This window comes from Amblyomma maculatum, chromosome 11, assembly GCF_055883805.1.
Source record: "Amblyomma maculatum isolate TAMU_Amacu chromosome 11, ASM5588380v1, whole genome shotgun sequence".
NCBI classification, from domain to species: domain Eukaryota; kingdom Metazoa; phylum Arthropoda; class Arachnida; order Ixodida; family Ixodidae; genus Amblyomma; species Amblyomma maculatum.
The window spans coordinates 41,628,884-41,643,492 of NC_139354.1; positions in this window are offsets into that span (position 1 = coordinate 41,628,884).

Sequence of the window (14,609 nt, forward strand, 5' to 3'; positions counted from 1 at the left end):
TATGAATATTAGTTAACGTCAATTAGTAATTTAGTCAATAATAATGAGTTAATTAATCAAAGCTTCGTAGTTATTTGGACAGCGATTATTGAACAAATAATAATGATAGGTTCATTAGTCAATGATACTTAGTTAATTGGTAAGCTTTGCAAGATCTTAAACGCATGCATTGCGCAGGAAATCATTGCGCAATGCGTGTCCTCGTGGGCAAATCTCAACCGACGCCTAGTAGCCACCAGAACTGCGCACGTACAACGATGTGGGTATTGCGCAGCGAGTTTTCGCCTCTGAGCACTTTAGGTCGTCAAAGTGCCCCCGAATATTTCTTCCCACACTGTGCTTCCCACACTTGGCTTTTGAAACACCTGCTACCTGTTGTCAACGAGCATGCCTGCCTCGAGATATGTAGTTCGATTTTCTATTATCACTTTTTTTTACTTCCACGTAATACTTCTACAAACCAGGCAATGAGTAGTACATGTATTTATTGGGTCAGTCATGATAGGTCGCTTGTTGCGAGTCTCCTTCTAAACCATGCCGTCGCTGCTCAAGACAACCTTTCCCACAACTGCACTTCGCCTCCTTCGCACGGTTGTAGTCAGTAGCACTGCCCCCTACGGCATCGCCATGTCATCGCAGTCTGGTTGAGTCCAAAGCTTCAACAACACTTATCTCCAGCGGCACTGGATTCGAGTGTCTGTAAGCCGCCATACCGATTAATCTACGTGCCGTCACTATCTGAACCTGTACTCCCCTTATCATGTGTTCCTTTCACCTCACTTCTTGCGTCATCCTCGAAAGACTGCATGTCACCACCTGTCTCAGTCGAGGAAGGGGTAGCCACGACGGAGGTGTCGTTTCCTGGATCGACAGCAGAATCGTGGACATAAGGGTTATCAAACGCCGAGGCACCGCTTCCAGTCGCGGCTTCGCTCTCCGAAACTTTAGGAACACCTTCTTTCCCGAAAGTGTGATCGCCCTTGCCGCTTCGCTGAGAATCTTTTAGGCTTAGGTCAACATCTGTAGTACTTGAGCGCTTCGACGAGCTCGCTTCGACAACTTCACTGCCTATCCTACGACCTTCGACACGGCACACATCATCTACTCGGCCACTAGCGCTATCAGCGACAGGTTTACTGGTTCCAGGGAAAGCCGTTCCGGAGGTAGCCGCATTATCCTTGGTTGTAGTGATGAGCGATGAAACGGCTATGCTGCCCTCAATTCTATAGGTGTCACCGGAGTGGCTGGACCTTCTACTCATGATGGGACTGATGTGGGCTATTGTGGTTGCCATTTTCCCCAGTATACTAAGAACCTCACTGTTATTGTTGCCGTGACTAGGAAGGCCAGCCCTGGTCTTGGATACAGAGTAGATCATCGCAGTACTTGCGGCAGCCTCGAATACACTGTCTGATGAAGTGTCGTCGTTTGTGATTTCCAAGTAGCTGTCGCTACTTCTTATACCCGATAGCGTTGAAGAAGATGCATCTTCGCTGTTACTTGATTTCGTGGTATCCGTACCTGATAATTTCGAACATGCCGAGTCCCTGCATTCATCGACACTCCCGGCATCTGAATCGGGACTTGCGATCGGCTCCCACCGTACGTTCCCAGCAAGCGCGGAGCTACCAGGTATCTGCAGCGTGGACATCCGTGGCACGACGGTAGAAACCGTAGCGGGAGCTGCACCAAGCATCCTCTGAGATGAAGCACGAGAATACATCACAAATGCCGAACGACCTTCACCCGTCAATGGATCCGGTTTCAAACATGAAATGTTCGCGTGGGGTGCTGCCTGCGATTCATTAATGCTTTCCATACTCTCGGCGCGTCTCTTAGGAACAGGAGACCGATTGGCCGTGCCATCGACAGCAGTGTCGAGTACGCTGCTCAAGTCACGCTTGCAAACTGACCGCCCTTGGAAAGCGGAAGAGTCTTGGCTCAGCGGCCCGCTCGGCTCAGAGAAGTCAATCTTTCGCACAGCCCAATCTGCAGACGGTCTCGTTGCACCAGGAAGTTTGCACTGGGGCTTCACGACAGATGCGGATATACTTCGGGGAGATGACGAAATTCTAGGAGGTGAAGCGTCCTCTGGAAAGTCTATCTTCCTGACAGCAGATAAACCTGAAGAGCATGTCTTTTGCATGGGACCGCAAGGTTGTGTGCGGGGCCTTGATGATATGGAGACGGGTGGTGCTGGAATTATGGGCGGAGACCTTCTTGGCGAGGAAGCGTTCTTTGCAAAGGCAATCTTCCTTACTGCCGATAAATCCAGCGGACGTGACGGTTGGTTCGGGTTACAAGGTACTGTAGGCTCCTCGGTAGCTGCAGCGACCAGGTTGCTTTCAGAACTCTGCGAAGTTGAAGGCGTCGGCGCCTCAGCTTCCAAATCCTCGAGGAGCCGACGTACAGGGGCGCGGAGCTCCTTACTCGTCTCCTTAAGTTCTCCTTGGTCGTCCTTATTGTCTTTAGAGAGGCTCCTTGATATCTCCTGCCTCTCTCGGAACATGTTTTGGAATCTGCGGGTGAACGGCAAAGGCCCAGCTTCTCCAGACGGAGGACACCGCAGCAGCCTTCCCGTCTGTATAGGCTGTTTGGACAAACACTCTTTCCACATTGCCCAGCGACTCTTTTCACTCGACTGTTCATCAACACCCATTGGTTCAAGGCTAGTTGTAGGAACCGGGCCTGCTTCCTCACGATTCCTGTTCGTACCTCCTCCTTGTGCGCATTTTATTCCCGTACTTTCACCCCCACCTGAATGGTGTTCGCTGCTGCCTCTCGCCATAATGCTGCTACTATCTTTGTCTGCAGAAGATCGCTCATCCTTTGTAAGCAGGCTTTGCTGAAGCTCTTCTGAAGCGGCTCTTCCTTTGGTTGTTCTTGTATCCTCGCCTTGAACCTTTTCGTATTTGTTTTTGTCTACTAAAGGAGCTTCACTACGGGAGTGTTCGTGTTGCCTCGTGTAAGGTCCGGCTTTAGAATTCCGTTTAGTGTCTTCCGTCCTTCCAGATGCCTCAGAGCTGTGCGGACGTGCTTCTTCAGGCTGACGGCCAAACCGCTGCTCGACGACGTTCTGAGCAGCATCCTCCCTCGGAACAGTTTCATCCTCGGCGCATCCCTTTGGCGCTAGGGCTTGAGAACTTGCGTCACTTTCGTTTCTAGCGTCAGGCGGTGTGAAGTGGATCCCCGTATAACCTGGAGTTTCAGGAAACGGAGGAAGGCTACGAAGGTAGTCTGCGAGAGATGATTCGGGTTCGATAGAATCATTGCTGTCGCTATCGGTTCCCCGGGTTGACTTCGTAGATGGCGGCTTATCCATTTCCCGGGAAAAGAAGCACAACTGTCGCCTTAGATTCTTGACAGCAATAATGACACCTCAGGTCGAAAAGAGCTCGTAGCCGAATTGTCGTTGCCGCTAGACGAGTTGTGACTCGTCCCCTACCTGAAAAAAACGCAAGAAATAAATTACTGCATTGGAAACTTGTTATATTTTGCACTATTTGGGCACAAATTGTTTCCGACTTCACAATTGCTAGTGATAAGCTCTGATATCAAGCCATACTAAGGCTAAGCGCAGTGTAACAGTTTTGACTTCATCCCCATCTGCATTAAAATATCCCTGTCGCTAACAAACAAAAATACTTAATATAGCCTTCTTCCTTTAGCGCAAGGGCAGCAGGAATAGGACAGAATGATACAATCACAAGAAAAGAGCGGACAGCATTGACAAAATTTCCAAATATTGGGCAGGCATTTATGACTTTCAGCGACACCTCACACACTTAGGCGTCTGCTGGTGGGTACCCTTCCTTCAAAGCTGTAATGATTTTGCATTCAGGAAGTTCAAGCTCTTCCAGATAAATTTACCGGTAAAATTATAAGAAAGGGCAAGCTTCGCGTAGTTTAAAAAAAAATATATCTTGATAGTTAAAAATGTCCCAGCTTTTTTTTTTTAGTCTCACCTTTCCGCATGAAGTTGTCGAGCTGTTGCATCGATAAACCACCACTGCTGACACGAATTCCGCTCTTTCGCATGCCTTTGATGTCTTTCCCAGTTAATGCAACCATCTGATAGGTCTTCAAGTAGAGTTGGGACTTAACGTAACAGCCCTTCTACACAAACGAACAGACCGTGGGAAAATGGCTTTCATAGAAATCAGTGTATGAAATATCCGTGGTATTAATTGCCTAAATAAAAATGCTCCAGTATCACATAATGAAGTCGGCTCGTATCACGTAAAGAATGTTGGCCCTTTTTTTTTCATTTTGAATGCATGCTCTGATAGCAAATCCAAAGCTTGAGTCATTCTAAGCGTGTTTTGTTTGTCACCTGACCATTATGAAAAGTACGGGGTGAAAATGATTTATCGGCTTCATGTTGCTTTGAGTACGCAATACAGCAGGCCGCGCAGCATGTACCACCAAAATGCGACCAAATTTAATCGTAATATTATCGAAAGCTTTACAAGCATACCCCTGCCACGGCAGGAAAAAAAAAAAGAGGGTCAGAAAAGTTGCTTGGCTCACGCCGTGAAATAGTTACTGCTGGCATTAAGAAACTTTCTGAGCATCATATTCAAGCAACACAGTGAGGCCCGAGGTGCTGTAATTTGCTAACGTCAGTTCTTGTCATGAGACTCGTATTCATGCATAATGGTTTGGTATAGTTTTGTGGTGTTGCACGTCCCAAAGCAACTCAGGCTATGAGAGACGCCGTAGTGGAGGACTCCGGAAATGTCGACCACCTGGGGTTCTTTAACGTGCACTGACGCCCCGCCGGGGTGGTGCAGTGGTAAGACGCCCGACTACTGTCCGGAGTTCCCGGGTTCGAACCCGACCACAGCGGCTGCGTTTCGATGGAGGCGAAACGAAGTGGCGTCCGTGTGTTGTGCGATGTCAGCGCACGTTAAAGATCCCCAGGTGGTCGAAATTACTCCGTAGCCCTCCACTACGGCTCCTCTTTCTCTCTTTTCACTTTCACTCCCACCTTCCTCCCTTCCCTTACGGCGCGGTTCAGGTGTCCACAGAAAACAAGTGAGACAGTTACCGCGACTTTCCCATCCTATAAATCAATCAATCAATCAACGTGCACTGACATCGCACAGCAGACAGGCGCCTTGCATTTCGCCTCCATAGAAAAGCGGTCGCCGCGACCAGGAACAAAACCAAAGCCCAAAACCAAAGCACTAGCTCCGCCAGCACGACAGGAGACATAGATAATAAATGTGAGCGCACATATTCCCTGGTAGCCCAGTATTATCATCCAGCCTTTCTGCACAAATTTCCAGAGTTTGCGGCGAACCTGATACTCTGCGCCTGAGTGGAACTGCTTTCCTAATTTGAAGATGCCGTGTCGACATTTACTCTGTAGCCCTCCACTACGGCCCCCTTTCTCTCTATCCACTTTCACTCCCACCTTCATCCCTTCCCTTACGGCGCGGTTCAGGTGTCCACAGAGCAAGTGTGACAGATACTGCGCGTTTCCCTTCCTATGAACCAACCAACCAACCAACCGTGTCGACATTTGCGAAATAATATTGACCATCTGGGGTTCTTTAACAAGCAGTGGTGTCGCAAAGGATATGCGTATTCTTGCTTCTCACCCCTGAAAATGCAGCCACCTTGAGCGGTGTAGCGAATAGGAGAATAGCAGCCGAAGCCACTGAGCCACCGACGTGTTGCGAAGAATAATGTTCGTGTTCAAGTTGTTAGGCGCAGTTCGAACTGGGTTCCGCATCTGTTAATATCTTCGCCGTATTCCGAAGTATTTCGCTCGAACACGCTGCCAAACTATATCGAGACCAGCTGTGACTTGTTACAGGGTGCATATGAAGTTAAAGAAAATCAAAGAATGCTTGGCTGTTACCTCCAAGTTCCTGTTCCGCAGCTTTCTGAATGCTCAATAAATGGACTTACCTTGAATTCAGAGACTGGATTCCCACGGAGCGTTTTTCATTGGTAGCTATCGTTGGTGTACAGCTAGCGTGATCCAAACTTGCTTGGTTTAAAAGCTTGCCTGAGCGAAGCTGGGGAAAAATCGAGCTTCTTCCTTCACTAACATGTTGTAATGTTTTTCTACTTTCTGGTTAAAAATGTTGCCATGTGTGAATAGTCATGGTCATGTGCACATGGCGGAACAGGAGTTCATATCTCTTGTCTTACCTGAAGATAAACAACACCTTCTTCATTTCTGCATACCACAGGACGCACATACTAACATTCAAAGTTTTATGTCCTGACTCGATGGTTTTTCACTCTTCCCAGTTGCTATGTCGAAAGCAGAATTAATTTTTTGATGACTTGTGTGGCATGCGTAAAGTCGGTGACTATTGGGCCCACGACTCAGCATGTTGCAGGTATAGAAACCGGAACCCTTCCAACGCAAACGAGCTATGTTATCGCGCACAACGTATTCATAGCTACATAAACTAAATTAAAACTGGCGATGTAATCGCCGGACAAATTGAATTTGAAATTGAATTGATTCCTCGCAGTACACAGCATCAGGCAGGTGCCGCAGTGAATAATTTTTTTTTGTATTTTGCATACTGCAGCCCCTTCATGGGGCTATTGTAAGAGTGGGTTAAAAAAATCTAGCGAGCTAGTCATACAAAATGAATAAACAATGAAATTTAAAATCATAAGAAATAATGAAAGCGACAAAAATGTAGCACAGGATAACAGCAACATTGGGACACAGTACCAAAACATGAATGCAGCAATACACTGTAACAACAACAAAATCCATAAAATCAGGTAGAATTAATTTTGAGCGCAAAACTGTTTAATGGCATTGACCTAATATTTCCAGGAATCAAGTCCCAGAATTCAATAGTGCGTGGAAAAAAACTTCATTTAAAGTTATCAGGCCCAGCAAAGTAAGGCTTAATGTTAAGGCTATGGTGACTCGTACTTGACTGGCGAATATTTGAAGGAATGTCAACGGGATATGAGGCACGATAAGAAAAATCACGTCACGTATAGCGGCTTCCAGCGAATAAACCGCTGCTTGAAGGAAGAAAACCACTGCCTCTGAAACAATGGCTCACGAAGCTTTTCCTGGTGGCGTTGGGCGAACGCGAAATTTTCAAAATTCGGCAACATTGGCGTCATCACAAGTTTCTTCGCACCTATACGATGCACTGAGAAAAAGTCTGAACTTGTTCACTGTTTTAAGTAGCAATTCCTCCAACATTTAAAATGTTGCCGCCAATATAGACTGCACAAGTTACCTAATAGTATTTACATTTGTGAATCAAGGAAGAAAAAAAAAAAACATTTTAACTTCCGTTTTCTGTATGTTCCGGACCATATACCCCGGAATATAAATGTTTAAAACCTAATATTTGCCATCGTGTGGACTATTTTTGTAAGAGCTTTACATTGTTTAACGTAAGAAAGAAATGTGGCTGACTCCGCCTCCCAGACTATGTCATGCTATACGGCAAAGCGAAATCAGATACAATACTCAAGTCAATGCTGTTCGCTCTATTTTTTGTGGATGCTTTTCAGTATGTGCATTTGTGAACACATATTGAAAACCTTGATGAATATAAATCAATCAATAAATGTGCTAACGCATAACTGTTGAACTAACGCCAGGGGTGTTGCAGTTCTTTGAGAAAAACGGTGCCTGCGGCTCCGAAAAGACGTAGAGCCTTCGCGCAGCATTCGAACCATTCGATATCTTCGCTTGCACATTTGTTTTTTGTTTTCGTAATGCCTGCTATTTATTGCTCCACTTATTGTGACAGACAGCCCAACGTTTATAGAAAAGTATCTATAAACGTTGAGACAGCCTTCAGGTGTTGCCAGCATTCGTGCCGCGTCTTGTCGTTCTCACGTGCCGTTTCTCACCCGTGTATTTGTAGTCGCTGAAAAGCGACTAGCCTAACCTAATTGATGCGTTCATTATTGTACACCGTCATCATAAAGAAGATAGAGCTCAACACACAACGACGGGGAGAAGTGGACGGGACGTTCTTGTGTGTTGCGCTTTGTCTTCTTCATGATGTCCGAATACCAACAGGCCCATGTGTACCCACGTTTAAACCTAAGCCTAAGTAAATCAAAACGATGCTTTAACTTCGCCTAAATAGGCTTAGCAGGGTTAATCCTCAGCCATATGTTTCGTTTTTTGTTTTTTCGGACACCGTCTAGGGCAGCGGTGTCTCTTCGTGGATCGAGCTGTATATATATATGCTATCGTGTAAACTTTCATCAGCCAAAAGCAGTCCTTGTTGACTTAGGTATATAGCGACTGCTGACTATCTGAGCAAAATTGTGTTATGTTGGGCCGAAATTTGCTCCGGCGGACTATACATAGGGCGCGCGGAATGTAGGCCGGAAATTACGGCAGTCCTTTTCTAGTAACCAACAGACGGCCCAAGCGTTCTGGAGTGTGTCGCATTATCTGGTGGGCACAAGCTCTTCCGCAATGAAAAAGCTTAACACCTTGCTCTGCAAACAGCGGCAATAATAAAACCAATATAACTGCAGCAGCGCGCCCGCTCTTCCGCAGGCGGCTAATTACACTGAAAAGTAACGCAATAGACCAGAAATGAAGCTTAGCAGTGCAAACTGTTGGGCCAGTTGTTAGCAAAGTGGATTGTTGGGCGAGTTGGTTGGACATTATGCTAAAACAGCGCTAGGAACACAGACAGATATGAAGACAAAATAGGAAGCGCAATGTGTATTTGTCTTCTTATCTGTCCGTGTTTATAGGGCTGTTTTAACATAATATCCAGTTGTAAGATTTTTTTTTTTTCTGTGTAATTCAAGCACCCGTACCTTGGTTACGCGTCGGTGTGTTAATAGGGGTCGGAATCGCATTGAGAATATTGCTGACATTACGGTGACAATTGTCTTTACAGCTTGCGTCCGCCTGGCCGCATATTTCATGCAAATAAGTAACTTTTGTGAATAGTTCTTTGTATGTCAGAAATTCTAAACTAATCATGATGTAGTCAAGGCGAGAATGGGAGACGCAATATTGCAAAGCCGCTGGGCGCGAAACAGGAAGTAAAGAAACCCATACAAGCGACGTATAGGGGGAAAGGTTACCTCTAAAGATCAGGTAACTTCAGATATTTGAAAGACGGTGGGGAGATTGTGCTAGAAAATCTAGCCACACTGTATACGCAATGATTCTTTACCGCGAGCCAATATAAATGTTGGAATGACGCTATCATTGCGGTTAGCTATAAAAGCGAGCACGACAAGGACCTGGTCAATTGCAGATCGAACACCATACACCATACAAGGGTAATCGCTATAGAACAGAGCAACCTTAATCCAGTCAAACGGAGGGCTAAGCAAGTTTTCACAAAGGCTACTCTACAACACAATGTAAACATTATCAATGAATTAATAGAGGAACGTGGCAATTATAACCAACCAGTATAATTGAGTAATTTTCTTCAACGTTTGCAGAATTTATTTTAAAAACGCAGATTTAATATGTTTGATATGAATCAATATTTAGACAATTATTGAACAAAAATTAACTGGTCATTTTATTTATTGCCATTGTTATACCGGAAAAATAAACAGAGTAAAAGAAGCGGCGTCGCTCTTAAAATTCCATATTCCGCAGTAAGCCTGGAACTATCAATGTTAAATGGACGCATTTTAAAGTTGTGTATGTTTAATAATTTATTTAGAAATCCTGCAGATTCGCTTGACTCCAGGCTGAGGTGAACACAAAGAAAACTACATCACAAGAACACATCAACAAGGCAATCACAATCAAACACAGAAAGTCGAAGCATGAAATATTAAAAAAAAAAAAAAAACGCAATGCAGGAATACAAGTACAACTTCACCCAAGCATTTTCAAATTTGCAATCAACTGTTCAGAACTGGGACTGTCGACAATATTCCTAGGTAATTTATTCCAAGCGTGGGCGTATGGTTCTAGTTGGCTTGCTTGGTTCATAAAGCCAGACGTCTCTAAGCGACTCAGACTATGAGGAACACCACAGTGCAGGGCTTCGCAAATGCCGACAACTCGGGGGTTTTCTTATCTGCACCGACATCGGCACCTTACGTTCTGCCTACATCGAAACGCAGTCTCCGTGGCCGCTGCATGGATCACTTCGACATGGAGCCCAGCCTTAGTCGAGTTGGCTTTCCTGCTTTGCACAACTCAGATGGTGTCGCTCCGCAGCGTTTTGTCACCGGAATGTATACTCCGTTTCATACATCAGTTGCAACGCAGCGAAAGCTACGCAAGTAGTCCGCAAGAAAAAATAAAGGAGGCGTATCACTACCCGCTCGATTTGTGGCCGAGTGGTTCCTGCGGAAACGGGCTCTATTCCAAGCATACACGTTTGCAATAACTTGCTTCGCATGCCTAGACATCTTTGCAGTTCGGATCATATAGAAAAAAAATGCGCTCCAAAGAACCATTTTTTCAAAAAGAGATGCGCAGCGCGGAGGGCACAGCCAGCACCATATAGTGGCACAGCTGGCAAGGTTGCGGGGCAGCGAAAATGCGACACGAACGAAAACGACATAAAAAAAACATACAAATTCACCGAATTCGATCCTTTCTCCCTAAAGAGGGTGCTCTTTATGAAGTTGATGGCAAATATAAGATATATTAAGCTTGCAGACAAAATAACCATTATTTCCTCTCGTCAAGAGCAGGCACTATTTTTCATCGCGGACGCGGAAAGCGCAAACAAGAGCTGTAGCTTTGCCAGTATTGCACTCGATGTATGAAACGGAGTATAGTGATTCTACGTCATGAAAACCACACCCGCAGTCAGTGTTTGCTGCATTCAACTTCCGATTGACGCCACTCTTCAAAAGTGCGAGGAGGGAAAGCTAAGTGGACGGAGCGTTCAAGTAGTACGTGTCTGTGACGTTCCATATCGAGAAAATTCGAAAGCCCAGGTCATCTTCGACGTTCACGGCCTTCGACAATCTCGACCTATTGTTCTCCTTTAAAATAAAAAAAAATATTTTATTGCGCAATAATAATGAACAGCCTAAATTTTGGGCTCTGGTCATATTAATACCCACCTTGCTGTACAGTCCACCTGCACAAACGGTGCTTACCTGTCTCTCGCCTCTCTTAAAATGAAAATCTTGGACACAATTAGGCTTCGCCTTGTGCCTGTCTCGAGACACGAAGGTCTCGGGTTCGACTCCCTTGTGCCACTCGGCTATGTCGCATGGTCTCGTGATGCGACACATTCTGCCAACCAATAAGTGCAGGGCGAATTCAAGAGGAATTACGAGTAGCGGCAGCACAGTAAACACATTCCTTCACATAGAGTAGAATGTCATTACGAGGGGTTTTAGGCGGGCAACCACAATCTGTATATTGTTATTGAGAGCGTGCTTACCGAATGTGTATGTCCCCAGCAAGGTGTCTGAATACAGACACATGGTTGTAGACAGTTGGAAATTACAGTTATTGCATTATACATTATATCATAGAAATCTGCAGTTCGCTGATCATGTTACCTTGCGAACTCATGGAATGATCTGCAAAAGGCCATCAATGAGTTAGACACCAGGACTGGAAGCAAGCTCTAGGCTTTTTTAGCAGGCAAAAGTAATACTTTGGAGCAGCGTTAAAGCAGCAAAAGTTCGATTTCTGAGCACGTTTGGAAGAATTTAGAGGTTATTTCGGAACACTTTGGAGCAGAACAATAGAGCTATAAATGCTACTAAGCGTATTTTTTCTGTTCACGGCTTAAGTGCTTTTTCATTTGGTCTCAAACAGAGCAGCATAATTATGAAAATTAATTAAAGTACGAATTCTTGAATGGGCTCGAAGAAATTGGCCAAGGCAGCTTGCATTAAATATCTCATAAACGCCTTTATGACAAGCTGTCTGCATTTGAGACAGAACCAAAGTGAAAACGGCAGTTTTTCTCTGTTTCGTCAAGCGCTTTGCTGTGCGCACACTATCGGGAAGGTTGAAGGATTCCTCCAAAGTCGTAAAAGCCTTCCTACCTTTTTCGCAGTGCAACTCAGTGCTATTTATGCCTCTTCCCAAAACGGTCCCGCTGCGTTTTGAGAATGCAGGGGTTAACCCTTTGAGGGTTTTTGCCGTCATGTACGGCGGCGGTTTTCTGTCTCGCAAGGTTTTTGCCGTACCGGTACGGTTTCAAATCCTCCGTTTGAAATTTCACGCCCTAATGACGATGCATGCTCACTGGGAGGTGCTGCCACCTCCTAGGGCTTACAAGAAACGCTCGAAATTTATGGCGCTGTCTTCTTGCGGAGATAAACAAAAGTGATTACTAGCTGCAGTCTGGTCTGTGGCAACGCCGCTGCCCTATCGCGGTTTCGGTTTCGTGAAACCGCGAAACAAAGGCGCGAAACTTGATTTCTAACTTTATGGGCGCTTCCATGCAGGGGATAAACAGAACTGATTCCTAGCTGCAGCTTGTGGCCCAGTCTGCGGCAAGGCCCTTGCATGGTTTCGTTTATAGCCCCCCCCCCCCCTCCGTGATCGCAATGGAGGCGCGTAAATCTTGATTTTTATCTTTATGGCCACTCCCGGTGCAGGGGCCACAGAAACCGATTTCCATCTTTACTGGGGCTGCTGCTAGCTTGATTATCATCCATGCTCACAAGGTATTCCTGCTGTCCTTGTTGTTTCCTGAGGTTGCACTCTGAAGCAACGTTGACTCGCAAATACGGTTCCTAATATTTTTCTACAACTTTTCCTTGACTTTACTCATACTGAACTTTCAAAATCCGCAATAAAGTATTTTGACTATCTGCGAAAGTTTTTTTTCAAAACAATTCAACACTCAAGGGTTAAAGCAGGCTCGAGCATTTTGGAGCAGCTTTGGGAGCAGTAGTGAAGCCATTTTGGAGCAGCTCTGGAGCAACAAAACAGGAGTTTTGGAACATTTGAATTCTGTTTTGGAGCACATTTCCAAGATATAACGCCTTTGATAATTGCATTTTTCTTTTCCTGAAATATAAAATCTCCAATCTGATTCTTTTTTATGCAAGTTTAAAGCCTTTCCAATTTCGCATTCACCTCTGACATGACAAACAGCCAAAGCATGTAAAGATGTATAATATAACACAGGCCGACCTCAGCAAAAACTTGGAACAGACTAGCAGCAAACGTAACGCTTGTTGATGCGCTTCATAACTGAACATCTAGTCTGACCTAATGCGTTTACCTATTTTGACTTGATAGATTCAAATGTCGAGGCTACCACTTCGATGCGCTTTAGCAGCGATACTAACTTGGAATTCAGATTAATGGGCATGACATTTCTGCTCCCTATCTTGTGCATATCGATTTTATTTTATTTTTTTTTAGAATGCACCTCAAAGCCCCCAGACATGGGATATCACATGATCCCTCTTGATCCTATGCCTGGGTTGATAAATTTCTGAAACACATGGATATTTCGTCTGTCAAAAAGGCGCCTTCAGACCACAATAACGCGCATTGACAAGCTTGAAGCCAGTGCCGCTTCAGTGCTTTTTGCCTTCCGTGGGATCACAGACAACTGCAGCACAACTTTGATTGATTTGTGCATTTGCAAATATGGTGGAGGCCTTAGACCTCCACCAGACCTTCACCTCCGCGCTTCTCCGCAATGGTTCTTCGTGTTCTTATGAAGCATCCTGGATGCTTCATAGTAACACGCAGAACCATTGCGGAGAAGCGCGCAGTGCGGTGAAACCGCGCGTGAACAGCTGGAGCAGAGTGTGGGATGCATGTGCGGGACATGTGCGTAATAAGAGCGTGACGATATGCAAAAGAGCAGCGATTCCCCGAGCAGCGTGCGATGAGCGCCAATCGCAGCTGCAAGGCAGCAGGAAATAAAAGCGAATCCGAAACTATGTGATTTCGGAAATGGTGAATTTTCGATCATCGTTATATCTACCACAGCTAAGTTGACAAATTGGTAAGTAGTAATTTTAAACCAGCCCAAAGACAAGACACAGAGAATAGAAGCAGCCTCGTCTTGTTTGCTTCTATTCTCTGTGCCGTGTCTTTTGGCTGGTTTAAAATGACTGCTACAGCTGTGACCGTGGCTTGCATAGGATCGGGTCAGTTAAAAAGATTAGTTGAACACTTTAAGACGCGAAAGCGACCGTTCGTTTGCTTCAACTACAGCGTGAAGGTACTATTTCACGAGGTCTAGCCGGGCCTTCGGGGTATGCGTGCCTTGACCTTGAGCGTGACCTTGCTAAACCAAGCAGCAACAGCTCGCCCGTTATCAAACATGGCTGCACAAAGTTAGGTGGTAGCGTACCCGGCGTCTTTAATAGGTGTGTCCACAGAAGCTGACAAAAGTCCCCTCCGTCAAGTCCTGGGACAGAGATCATTATCGGATTATCCAGGATTGTCTCGCTCGTGTGGCACCGACAGTGACTCAGCCCCGATGAGATGCATGGTTGCCTGCATAGGTACACCGCACAATTGCTACGCCAAGTCATACCACGTCAGGATGGCAAAGGAGCCGGGTTCTTCTACTGTTTCGGCCGAAGAAGCGCGCCTTGTCCGGCGGGCTGAGTCGAACGGGAGAGAAGACGCCGTAAACGTGAACACGTTGCCTAATGGATCTATATCCTAAATCGTAACCAAATTTATATAGAGCAAGAAAAAAAAG